Source organism: Pelodiscus sinensis, chromosome 2 (assembly GCF_052426305.1).
Source record: "Pelodiscus sinensis isolate ZL-2025 chromosome 2, ASM5242630v1, whole genome shotgun sequence".
Taxonomy (NCBI): domain Eukaryota; kingdom Metazoa; phylum Chordata; order Testudines; family Trionychidae; genus Pelodiscus; species Pelodiscus sinensis.
In genome coordinates, this window is record NC_143053.1 from 104,923,212 (window position 1) to 104,937,021 (window position 13,810).

The window sequence follows — 13,810 nt, forward strand, 5'->3', positions numbered from 1 at the left end:
TTGTAGACAGCGCCGAAAGCCAAAATAAGCTATTTCGACTTAAGCTACACAATTGACATAGGTCCAGTTGAGTATCTTATTTTGGTTTTAGCCCTGCTGTTTATATGTACCCTTAGGGTACGTCTAGACTACATGCCTCTGGCGACAGAGGCATGTAGATTAGACTACCCAGCATAGGAAAATGAAGCGGCGAGTTAAATAATCGCCGCTTCATTTAAATTTACATGGCTGCCGCGCTGAGCCGATCAGCTGTTTGTCGGCTCAGCGCGGTAGGCTGGACGTTCCGCGGTCAACATCAAAGGCATTTGTCGACCTCCCAGGATGAGGAGGGATGAGGTTCATCGGCTCAGCGCGGCAGCCATGTAAATTTAAATGAAGCGGCGATTATTTAAATCGCTGCTTCATTTTCCTATGCCGGGTAGTCTAATCTACATGCCTCTGTCGACAGAGGCATGTAGTCTAGACATACCCTTAGTGACCAAGATGTTTTGGTTCAAGATGTTTCCAGGCACAGGAAAAAAAACAGATATTTTAAGTGTCTATCTCTTTTGGACATTTATCTATTCAAAGACAAGGCAAAGAGAGGAATCGGAGAAAGAATATTTTTGACCCACATAAAACAACATCTTTGAGTGTGTTGGAGGTTGGGGGCAGTTTGAATTGTTTGATCTGTAGAGCATTTGAAATCAGATGCATATTATTTAAATCTCTCTTGCTAAATTTCTGAACCTCGAGAACTAAAAAAAAGGGGGAGAGGGGTTCTCTCACCTAATTATATAGCATATCCTCACAATTCTAGTATTTCTTTATAAGTAATTGTGACAGGGCACCTGCCCTGCACTGGGCCTTTAAGCCCAAGGCTCAGGCCCCGAACCTGAGGGAAGCTGGAAGACCAGCTGAGATGGTTAGGCTAATGAGCCCAGCTGCCAGCTATAAAAGGAGAGGCCCAGTTGCTGGAAGAGAGGGCAGGGCTGACTGCAGAGGCAGCAAGAGCTCCTGGGAGGGAGACAGCGGCAGGAGAGGGACTGGAGAGGGAAGCTCTCCCTCAGCAGTTGCCGGGGACTCCAGGAGAGGCCTGGAGGAAAGCAGAGGCGAGTTGGTGTCACCTGGAGACTACCTGTCGAGGGGACGCCGGCCTGGAGATCGCAGCCAGCTGGGCAAGGCCAGGTAGGAAGTGGCCCAGGACAGGAGCGGGAGGCGCCCCTCTTTGCCCGAGAGCCTCGGTGGGTTTCGGCTAGCTAGCCCCACCGAGGGAGTGACCCTATACCCGGTTGCTCACAGGGCCCTGGGCCGGGACCCGGTGGAGTAGGGTGGGCCCGGGTCCCCCTACCGGGGGGTGCCCAGCTACGACGAGAACCTGTTTGTGGACTCGGCCTGTTTAAAGGGCCAGTATAAACTGCGATGAAGCCGATGATGAGCAACCCATACAGACTGTAACTCGCCCTGAGATGGGCCATGTGAAGACAGTCAGGGGGCACTGAGGCTACTGGGGGGCGTGCACCCCATGACAGTAATGTATGGATTTCCAGAGTCTGCAGTCAATATTTGTGAGGAGTGGAGAAACAGATCCAGTTAGCATAAACCTGACTCAAAACTTAGTCCAAAATCAAAACGATCTATTTTGAAAGCTCATAAATATTTTATTAGTTGGGAATTTTTTGTTTGGTTGGTTATTTCTATTTCCATGAGCACTTGTGCATATTTTGTTAAAATCTGAAGTAGAAATACCACAAGAAAATCCATTCTTCTTATAACTCTCACCTATCTATGGCTAAGAAATATCAGAAATCTCACAAGAAATCCTCTCTCTTCTCCCACTATCTCCGACCCAATTTATCTGTCAACGGGAGGCAGAGTCGTGTAAGACTAGAAATTAGAAGACCTATTTTCTGTTCCTCAATGCTGCCTCTAATTTTCTCTGTAGCATGGTGTTATGTTTACAGTACACAAACAGAGAAGTTTGATAACAACATCAAATAATTTTGCTGGAAGGATGTAATGCACAATACTTTTAGTCATAAAACCCATAATGATAACACAGTAACCAAAACCAGGGAGAAGCAAAGCAAGCTGCTCTCCAAAAGCAGAGAGGCACAACTTTATTCTAAGCTCTTTTCTTTCAGATAGATTCTAATTGCAGGATTCCCTACAGAGCTTCCTAGCCTGTAAGAAGGACCAGGAATACCACTCACCCCTCCACACTCTTAAAATTATAGCTTGCATTTCCATCACAGTGCTCAATACATTGCACGTAGGATATGTCACCCTCATTATACCTAAGTTTTCTCATGTTTAAAAATAGGGCTAGTAATTCTTTCATACCACTGACAAGTGCAAAATATAGTGAGCTTTTCTTGGCCGTGCTAAGGTTCTGATCTCAACTTTTAAAAAGCGCTTGTGCTTTATGGGTGTTTACACAGTTTGCTGTGGCACTTAGATGGAACAGCAAAACTGCAAGAGGTCTCACCAGAACCTCTGCTACCCACAAGGCACCACATTTCCAAAGGGGCTCATTATCTGTGAGCCCATCACAGTAGACAGGTGGTGATGTGTACTTTGGTGTGTGGTTACCTGATTTGCACATGCAAACAAGCCATACACATTAAAATGCAATTCTTTGTGCAAACCCTCCATCAGCAAGGTGCTTAAATCCATGCCTAATTTAAGAAAACTTGGCTCTGAGCAGCTATTCACATGCCAAAAACATGCTGAATCAGGGCCCAAGCAACAGTGAAATGCAATTACCTTATATGGGGGCTGAAATGTTACAGACGAGCTTGTTTTAGGAGCACTTTTAACACCTGGATTTAGTTTGAGATACAAGTTTGTTTGTTTGTTTGTTTCCCAGATCAGGACTAGAGTCTTGTTCGGGTTCTTGATTTCACTCAAATCTGAAATAGAACTGTAAATTAAATCCCTTCCAGTTTTGAATTGGACCTGAAGCCAAAGCTGTATAGAAGGGGTTGACTAGGTCAGGGATTCATTCCAAAATCCACATGATTTTGAATGAGTTCTGAATGAAGATTCTAGTTCTAAGCCAGTTTTGTCCTTTGTGCCGCAATATGGACACACTGACAGACATCAGGGATACAGTTTGGCCCCAAACAGAGGGAAAAAACCAGGCACAGATGGGAGCTGGGTCCTAAGTACATCTTGCTGACAAAAAAATAATTATAATGTATAATTCATTTGCCTAGGATCCACTACATTTATTTTTTGTTTCAAGGCTCCCGGTTTTCATTTCAAATGAAAATGCACCAAAAACATTGTATCCCCAGATGTACTCTTGAATTTCCGCTGCCTGCTTACAGTTTATTTTCTTTTGATGGGTTTGCAAAATAAAAACAATTATTAAAAAGACTTTCAATAAGTTTAATTCATACACATTTCTAAGGGGCTCATAATGGTAATATGTAAGTGCCAGGTGCAGAGTGAATTTTCGTATAATTGGTTCTGTACCTTGCATTTTGCTTGAGAAGCTTGTAAGAAGAGAAACAAATCTCAAGGTCTGTCCAATTCACATTAGGTAATCAATTAATCAGATCTGTTAACTTGAAGCAACTATGAAGAGACCAAGAGAGCAGAAAAGGCAAATTTTAGGTTTCACATTTCCGTGCAAACCCTTCTTTCTCTCATTAGTCAGTGACCTAAGATCCCAGCTGTCAGCCAACACCCAAGACTGCTGTCTCCAGAAGCAGCCACTTCATTTTATCTGTGAATATGATATTTCCCTACAAGGGGAAAAAAATCTCTCCCCCTTTTCTCTACATACAGAACTGTTCCAACAGTTAGGAGCATGCTATTCATAGACTCATAGGGTTTCTATTACTTCTACATCTAAGCACATTAGAAACAGTTTGCAGTAATCTCTCCTCAGGCTAGAGGAGATGTGGTCATTTGTTTTTGTTTGGGGATGTGGGGTGTCTAGGTTTCTGTGAATAATTTATAGAGGGAAAGCTCTATAAAAGAGATTAGGATTTTATTAGAGGATGGAAAAGGGACTCCCTGTCCTCTGAAGCATCAAATATCAGTGCTGGACTACATGGACCCATGGTCTGATCCAGTATGACAAATCCTATATTCAGTTATTTATTAAATGCATCTGAATTCAATTGCCTGAGTTACTGTAACATATTATGAAGATGTAGCCTAATGTGCACCCCACAAAACCTCCTCTTTACTATACCCTCTTCCTTTCCCCATATCTTCCATCTCTTACCCCTGTACCTCTCAACTCAAAGCAATGTGGTGCTGCATGCCTTCCTGCTCACATGGATGGCAGTTGTTGGAGAAATGAATCCAAAAGAAACAGCCAATAGAAACAGTAACAGCTGTAACAATTTTACATGGCATGGTTCCGATTTCCTGGATTTGTGGGTCTTCCCCTACACATACTCTACCCTTTTTTTCTTCTTTTCATTTCTTTCCCTTTCCTTCCATTTTCCCTGTTTTATAATTCCATATTATATTCTGCATGGGGGAAGGAGCAGGTTTATTTGCCCGCTTACAAACCTTGTGATTCAGAAATTAGTTCTGGTTTATTATACATGAACATTTTCCAAAACAAAGGGAAGAGGGGGTGAGAAAAGGAGTGGTAGTAAGTGGAGAGGAAGAGGGAGATACTATGGGAAAGGGAAGCGAGTAACTCCCAGATGCAGGTGCAGATATTTATAGAATTTGCACTGGTGCCACGTTAGTTCCAGCAGCACAAGGAGACTTCAGCTGTCCAAAGTGAGCTGTCTGACTCAAACACAAGAAGGAAATCTAACCAATGGGTTAGAAAAACTGAGCACAAAGAAAAGTTCAGCATTAGATTATGATCAACCTGTCCCATCCCTCTCTTTAAAACTTTACAGCCTTCAAGAATACTCCCTTGATGCAGACTGTAAAGAAACCCACAGGATCAGTGTTCCCTGTAAGCTGGGCACTTGTGTGGCCACTCAGGAGAGACTCTCATGTCACCAGGCTGATTAGCAGAGCACCCACAGGTAAGTTTTTTGTTTCTACTGGTGTTGCACATTCACACATGCCTCAGTGCACAGAAAAAAATTATTCCACTCCTGGATGGAAAAAGTCTGCACGCAGATGGAAAAGATTTAGAGGAACATTGCACAGGAACTATGCAAGGTCAGGTCCACAAGGATTTCCCTTTAACAACCACCCTTTCCTGAACCTCCACTTTGCAAATGGAAAGATGTAAAATGTACGTCTTATTGCACAGCTGTAAGATCTCTATTGTTTTTAGGCAAAAAATAAAAGGTGTGATATCTTTTTTAAGTAGGTGCTACACTTCTCTACATATGCTCAGAGAAAGGAATGCTACTGGAAGACAAGAAAGGATCACCAACAGGCATTAGGTTAGTCTAAGGTTAGTCCAATTTCTCCTGGGACCCACATTATATATATATATATAGTGAAGGTGAATCTCTCTCCCTCTTTTTTTTTTTGGTTCATTTCTTATGCAAAATAGACAATCTGATTTTTTTTTAATTCTAAAAGGCACATTCTAATGTAACCACAAGTTATGGGCCTGCTGCAGGAATCACTGGATAAAATTCTGTGGCCAGTATTTTATAGGAGATCACCGTAATGTCCCTTTTAGCCCTAACGTCGATAAACTGGCTACCGGCAAAAGATTTTGGCTACCTACAAAAAGAAGGAAGTTCTTCACACAGCACACAGTTCTATCTGTGGAATTCCTTGCCTGAGGAGGTTGTGAAGGCTAGGACTATAACAGGGTTTAAAAGAGAACTAGATAAATTCATGGAGGTTAGGTTCATAATGGCTATTAGCCAGTATGGGTAAGGAATGGTGTCCCTAGCCTCTGTTTGTCAAAGGGTGGAGATGGATGGCAGGACAGAGATCACTTGATCATTACCTGTTTGATTCACTCCCTCTAGGACACCTGGCACTGGCCACTGTCAGCAGACAGGATACCGGGCTGGGTGGACCTTTGGTCTGACCCAGTATGGCCATCCTTATGTTCTTATTCTGAACTGGGTTTGGTTCAAATGAGCACTCAAAGGGCACATCTACACACCAGGGCTAAAGCCGAAATAAGCTACACAACTTGAGCTACATCAATTGAGTAGCTTAAGTCAAAATAGTTTATTTCAGCTTTTGGTACCGTCTACACAGCAGGAAGTCTGAGAAAAAGTACTCTTCCTCTGACTTCCCTTACTCCTCATACGATGTGGGTACAGGAGTAGGAGTAAGAAATCCTCCACTCGACATTTTTTCAACATTGTGTCAAAATAACTGCTTGTAGTGTAAACGTGGACTGTTATTCTGAAATAATGCTGCTGTGACATAGCCTAAATGCTTGTCTGAGCCTCTTTGGTCTAGAGATTCCCAGTGATGTAAAAGAAATAAAAACGGGTCCTAGTTTGAATAAATAGAGGGAAATGAATGAGTGGGACAGAGTCTGACCATGGATAGTTAACAGTTACATTGTGTAAATGAGAACAGAATTTGTCCAGTGTTTCCAAAACCTGCCTTTCACGTTAAGTATTTTTAACCAAAAAAGTTCCTGTTGTGTTTCTTATTTCCAGGTTCACTCATCTGTGCCACTGAGACCAAAAAAATGGTGTTGCCCAATAAATCCACCATATTTTCAGGCTCATGTATTTGCATTACATTACTTCATCTTTTCAATACGAATGTGAGCCATTATGCTTTCTGACCATTTGCCAGTAACTGATGAGTTCAATATGATTCCATATTGCTGCTGCACTAAAGGAGCCTGAAACTTTAAACTGAGGTCCCTTGTAGCTGTCACTTAAAGCCAATCAGCCCAGGACTCAAGAAGAGAAGGGGACAAGAGTCGTATTTTGGCCAATATTCCTTCTCTCACTGTGACAGGTTCTAATGCCCAAGGCGGTGCAACAGCTACAGCCAAATGCCTAACATTTGCAATGATTGCATCCATCAATCACTGATGGCATGAACAATATTTAATTTGTAGCTGTAAAGAACTTTGGGACAACTAATAGACATTATCTAAAAACAAATTCTAATGCATTCCCTAACACAAAGGCTTTATTAAAGGTTAATCCCTTGAATCAGGCACAACCTGCCTACCCAAACACTTAAAACCAAGGAAATGAGAGCAAGGTTATCCAGTATTCCTTGCAATCAGCATGTCATTTTCAACACTGACAATGGCATGCTCCAACTCCCCAGAGAAACCACTTCCATCTCCAGTAGATACCAAAACACATACAAGGACAGAGTTGCAGTTTGTTGTTTTAATAGATTTGTGAGCAGAGTATGAGCAATTGAGATGTGCACTGAAGGTTGGAGAATGATTTGGCCCTTACCTTGTGCCGAGCTTTCACCACAACAAGGTCCTTTCAAAATGGACTTCCAACTTCTTTATTTTTTTCAGAGAACTGTCATGACCTTTTGTCATGGTGGTACAATAGGAAACAATCCTCAAACCAGAAACTACCACAGTCCTGCAATCCACAGAAAGACCAAAGGACCTACAAAGTAATTCCCTTCAAACGTCACTCAGCTATGTTGCAGATTTTCATTTAGATGAAGTTTCTGCATGTGTAATACCAATCATACCCCTATGAGCCATGAACCCACCAGACCTCCCACAGGTCTGTATTCTGGGTCAGTATTCTGATGGGAGACATCCAGGCTACGTCTACACTGGCCCCTTCTTCAGAAGGGGCATGCTAATTTTGAACTTGGGAATAGGGAAATCCGCGGGGGATTTAAATATCCCCCGCGGGATTTAAATAAACATGGCCGCCGCTTTTTTCCCCGTCTTGGGGAAAAGCCGGAAAAAAGCGTCTAGACAAGTACTTTGAAGTAGGAATAAGAGATCCTCCGGAAAAGGGCTTTATTCCGGAGGATCGCGCCAGTCTAGACGCTTTTTTCCGGCTTTTCCCCAAGATGGGAAAAAAGCGGCGGCCATGTTTATTTAAATCCCGCAGGGGATATTTAAATCCCCCGCGGATTTCCCTATTCCCAAATTCAAAATTAGCATGCCCCTTCCGAAGAAGGGGCCAGTGTAGATGTAGCCTGGATGTCTTGGATGGAAGAGATGATCCTGGAACAGAAGTGGTGTCTCCACATGGTATTAGGGGACACTGGCAGCAATGGGGCTGGTGCTGTGTGTCAGATGAGACATATAACCAATATTTTGATCACATGTATGGCATATTGTCTCATGTGAAAAGGAGCTTACCAAAGTGTCCTGATCATATTTCAATTATGAAAATACCTCCCCATGCAAACTGCCTTCTCTGTCTCCTCTAGAGTGGTGTGGCTTTGCACTATATCCAGCATGGGCACAGGCCCTCTAGACACAATAGACAGCTATGCACGGAATTTGGCCTTGTACATGTAACGGTGACATCAGCCCATCAGGAGCGGCCCGAGGTGGGCTGCGGCAGCTGGCACCCCAGGCGGAACATGCGATCGGCACTCCCGCCTCCAGGGCTGTCAATGGACTGACATCATCATCGGGTGCCCCAGGCGCCCCGCAATGTCATCATCGGGTGCCCCGGGCACCCCATTGAAGGCGGCACCTTAGGCGGCGGCCGAGTCCGCCTATAGTCACAGGCTGCCCCTGCAACCCATGCAGACTAAGCATTAGGGAATCCCTGCAGGTTAATACTAGACCCCACATTTTGGGTGAGTTATCCTGGGCCCTAGAGAGTCAAGGAGAACTAAGAGTGTGTCTAGACTACAGGGTTTTGTCGACAAAAGTGGACTTTTGTCGACAAAACTATACCTGCGTCCACACTACTGCTGAGTTCTGTCGACGTTACATCGACAGAACTCAGCAGTTTTGTCGACGCTGGTAAACCTCATTTTACGAGGCAAAACGCCTTCTGTCGACAGAGTTTCTGTCGACAGAAGGTGTTATTGCATGTAAACTGTCTTTTGCGTCTACACTACCATGTCGACAAAGCAGCTTGCTTTGTCGACAGAACTCAATGTAGTCTAGATGCTCTTTGTTGACAAAACTTCTGTCGACAAAACTTCTGTCGACAGAAGCCTGTAGTCTAGACGTACCCTAAGAAGCAAAAAACCTACTTTCGTTACAAATGAGCAAATCTTACATAAACATTTCTTATGGGGTTTCTTTTGTTTGTTTGTTTTGGAGCTTTTTTGTTTTGTTTCTGTAACAAACTTGATGAAACCACAATTGTTTAGGAAGTTAAGCAGAGTGGATTTTCAAACACACATGGTTGGACATAGAACATATATTGAAGCTATACTCTGGGTCTATTGCTGCAAAAATAACAGTGGCAGGACCAGGCAAAAGCACGGTGGAGGGCCCTGTGACCTTAAGGCTGCTTTTGACCTTAAGTGAAACATGAGAAGATTAAAATCTCTGTTGCAACTCCCACTGCAGACAGGAATCAACCCAGCTCTGGGCTAATGCTGCTTACAGAGTTAGCAAGCATTCACAGTTTGTGCAAGGGAGCATTCAAAATACTTGACAGAATTTTTAAATGTCTCATAAAAAGCCCTTCACCATAACAGAAGGATATTTTAAAAAGGCCTAACTATTAGGCATACATATTAATCCAAAATGACAGCATCTCCTTCCAACTAAGTGAGATCTGGCAGACCTGTGCTTAGCTTCATTTCTGTATCTTCCACTGCCAAGGATAGTGAACAAATCACTGCTAGTTCTACCAAGGATGGTAATGAAATCTCCAGTAGACTAATAAGATTCCCTTCCAAAAAAATGGTGACAGAAGAAGTGGGGTCATGGGTTGTGTCAATATTTCAAGCAATATTCACATTTCAGAGTGGCTGAGAGACCTGCTCTCTAGGTGCCACTATGGCAGCTGAGAGCTTCTGAGGTACTTTTGCTTTCCGTCCCTACACTGTAATGGCCATAGGATTGGGGTAATTATTTGTTTCTCAAGTCACTCCCTCCATTAGGCTCCAAGACACTCTGAGTTTGTTAACCCTTAGAGTAGGTTTTTGCCTGAAGAGAGGAATGAAAAGCCTTAACTACACAGACTCCAACAACTGCGTTTGCTGTAAGCGTGGGTTCCAACAAGAGTAAGTGCTGCCAGTGAAAACTACAGCTTTCCTTGTGTACAGTTGGGCTTTGCACTGAGGCATCTACATCTGTAACCTGACCATCAACTGCTAGATCTGGGGCAAATTCCTAGTATAGACAAGAGAGTAGAGAAGAGTCCATCATCTTCAAGTACAATCTGTTAGACTTGTCTAAGATCTTTAACAAAAACGTATGTATTTCTGCTTACTCTCAGGGCTGTGATTTTCTGACTAATAAATGTTGGGATTTCCAGTCAGCAATTGCAAAGATTAGTCAAACAAGACTAGATAATGTAAAAGCTAACCCAAACCTACACCCCAAACTCAAACAGAGCCCTTTGTAATCTCAGGCAGTTGCATTTACTTTGCTTGTTCATATTTTTCTGATTTTCCTTCATCTCTGTTCTCACAGGATGAGATACTCGACTAATATAAATCAACACGGCAGCATTGATTTTTATGGAGCTATGGAAATGTAGACCAGTTAAAAACATGGCCTCCTGGATTTTCAAGAGGAATGCATATTACACTCAATGATTTATCTCCTATACCTAATAAGCAATTGCATTGTTTTCTGACAAAATTACCTTCTCAGAGCACAACAAACAGCATCTCTTTTTCAAAATAAAATGTGAATCAATGTGAAAGCATATTCCATTCCTATTTAATTCATTCTCAATTTATAGGAAGTCAACACCCACTCCAGGGTCTTCCAAGAGCATTTTGTCTCATCTATATTTGGCTTCTAATTTATAAACTCCTCAGGGCAAGACTGTGTTTATTTATGTCCTGTTCAGGGCCGATCACGTCATCAGAGATTAGCAAGTACTTCTTATTATTAACAAAAATAAATATTATGTGGCAAGATATTCTCACGTGTGCGTGTTGCCTGCAAAGCACAATAGAGCAGAATACAGTGCAACTCAGAATGTCCTGACAGGAAGCAGACACCTCAGAAGTTGAAAGGTCAGGTCCCAGTAGAGAGGACACTTCAACACCCCATCCACACACTCCATGCAGGTAGCTCTCAAATAAGCTGTCAGTTTGGAGGAGAGATTCTCTTTCACCTCCCTGGGCTTTCCCATAGAATGGATTTTCCCGTCTCAGAGCAAGAAAACCTGCTGGGGTAACTTAAGTGCAGTAAAACAGTAAAATAAATGGAACACAAAGTGCTGAATCCAGTCATTTCCTCTAGGGGAATCTGAGCAGCTTTGTGGCTTTATTGGTACTTGTACTTAACACCTGACTCAAGCATGTTTATGGGGAAGAAGGTAGAAACTTTCAGCCTGAATTGGCTCAGTTTTCCAAAGAATATTTTAGAAATGGCAATGATTGAATAAACTTAAAGTGAAAAGGAGTTCAGGGCTCCCCACTCCCTCTCCTGCGTGCTCAATTCCTAGGATAAAGCATGTGTTTCCATTTAATACTGGATAAAATCCAATTGATGTCTGGGTTTTTATTCAAATGTTTATACTGCTTTGGGATTATTAGTGTTATTTTTTAGTTAGGAGCAGCTTACTTCTACTTCAGTTCAGCAAAATCACTTCTTTATTTCTTATGCTCACATTAGTGCCTTAGACACTTGAGAAATGTTTTACCTACATTGCGTTAAGTTTGTACTCTTCTCTCAATTCACACACTGTTTATGTTTACAGGCCAGATCCTTTCAAGTTTTTACATAGGAGAAGCACCCACCAGTTTCAGCTGGAGTTTTCAAACAACAAATAATTAGAGTATCTTGGGACTAATCCTCAACTATGTTGCATATTGGCATAAAGCTGGTGTGGTTCCCCACTCTCTATCTTTCATGGGGATTTTCGTTTTGTGCTTTCCTCTTTATTTTTTTGATTGGTATGAAATAAGTACCATGAATAAGCGAATATAACCCATGGGTTATACACGTTTATACAAACCCTGCCCCCCTCCCCTGTGGAGTAAACATGTCCACATCTTATACAAGCTGATTTTTACTCAAATTAAAAGAAGACAAGACCAACATAATAAAATCAGCATCTTCGATTTAATAACAATTTAATTTAATAAGAGCAGCAGTGTTGTTGTGTGTACTAAAATACATTAAAAGTTTAAAAGTTACCTACTGTGAATCTACTCAAAATAAATAAATTGTAATGCAGTTTTAAAAAAATCCATCTACGCATTGTCATAAAATAATACATGCTGCATGCTGAATAAGTTTATTCTGCATCACTTGAGTCAGAACTAGCAGCATCCGCCTCAGCATCTGAGTTTTCAAAACCATCAAAACTTTCATCATACTCGCTGTCTTGAAAAACATCCATAACCTTGGCTAGGCACACTCGGGTATATATGATTTGCACTTAGGCTTCCTTACAAATATTTTGTTATAAACTGTGTGGTTCGTAGGGCTTATAGGGTAATAGGGTAGTAGTTATTGCTCAGTGGCCTCAGCTGCGGTTCATTACCCACAGTTCGTTACTGTGGGTAATCTAAGATTTTTTTTTACACATGAAAGAAAAACTGTGGGTAATACATGAGTGCATATAATACATGGACGCAGGTTATATTCACTAATTTACGGGTAGTTCTGATTAAGGTATGCAAGGATTTTGCATGTATGGACAAACACAAGTGGATCTATTGCTAGATAAGGTTTAGGCTAGGATTCATGTTTAGGGATCAGCCAGGATTAAGTTTTGAATTTCGGCTTGTTGGCCAATATTAGAAGAGCCAGTCTCAAGAGATTTCAATTCAAAACAATGCAAGTCTTGCAAGATCAGCAATGTTGATTTCTACCAACCTGGATGACATCCAGAGCAAATCCAGTAAAGAGGCTCCTTCAGGATCCAAATAAGGAGTTTGTATATGGAGTTTCAAGCTGACCATCCAAGTCTCTACTTTGGGCCCAGTTCTCATTATCCAGTACTAATCTGAATGTGTTATCCGTTAATGCGCGCTATCTACACCCAATACTTTTGTGGAAATGGTAACTGAATTATCTGTCCTTAATGTGATTTAAATCTTGACCTTAATATTGTGTTAACAGAGGCTGATGATTTTTTCTGTATATAGCTGGGGAAGAAGGAGGACCTTCAAAAGAAGCAGGACACCACTCAGGCAGGACTGGGACTCAGTTCCCTCAGTGTCAACAGTCTGTCCTGATTGTGAAAGCATCCTATTTGTTCCAGGGTGTGTTGCTTTATAGAATTGTAGGCCTCTGCTGCTTTCCTGAAACCCTTTAGCTAATTGACTCATGTATATGACATGTCCGAATCCATCTACCTCAATTATATTACACTGCTCTACTATTACCACCAGCAAAGTATTTTCCAACCAATACAAACCCAAGAACAGCAACAGTACTCTGCCCTTCTGTTCAGCAATTTTATACCAGAATTCATATGCTATAGTGAAGTCAGCCCAATCCTACTGTCAAATGACTGTAACCTATATATTTCATCAGCCTTCAGTAACGCAGATAATTAATTTTGGGACACATGGACGTTGTAACGCCCCATTCACACAAATGGCATTAAATAAATACTAAACCAGAGATATGATCAAATGACCATTTCACGTGGCATTCTCCAAATGACTAAAGCTTCCAGGCATTTGGTCAAATCCTAACAATTTAATCATGATGACAGCAAGCAAGCTGCCTATTTTATAAACAGCTCTTCAAGCAATCAGTCAAACTACAGAGTAATGCATTATGTTTCACAAAGCTAAAATAAATGTTTATGGTATTTACTATGCTTATTAGTCAGAGCTCAGTTTTGACTAACAATTAGGA

General features: G+C 41.8%; 1 long non-coding RNA gene across 1 annotated transcript; it reads left to right on the forward strand.

Annotated features, from left to right (window-relative positions):
• The first annotated feature begins 975 nt into the window (after positions 1 to 975).
• Positions 976 to 10,904, forward strand: LOC142826758 (uncharacterized). Its single transcript, XR_012900990.2, has 3 exons — positions 976 to 1,167; positions 5,279 to 5,368; positions 10,451 to 10,904. It is a non-coding gene; the product is annotated as an uncharacterized LOC142826758 (long non-coding RNA).
• The last annotated feature ends 2,906 nt before the right edge of the window (positions 10,905 to 13,810 follow it).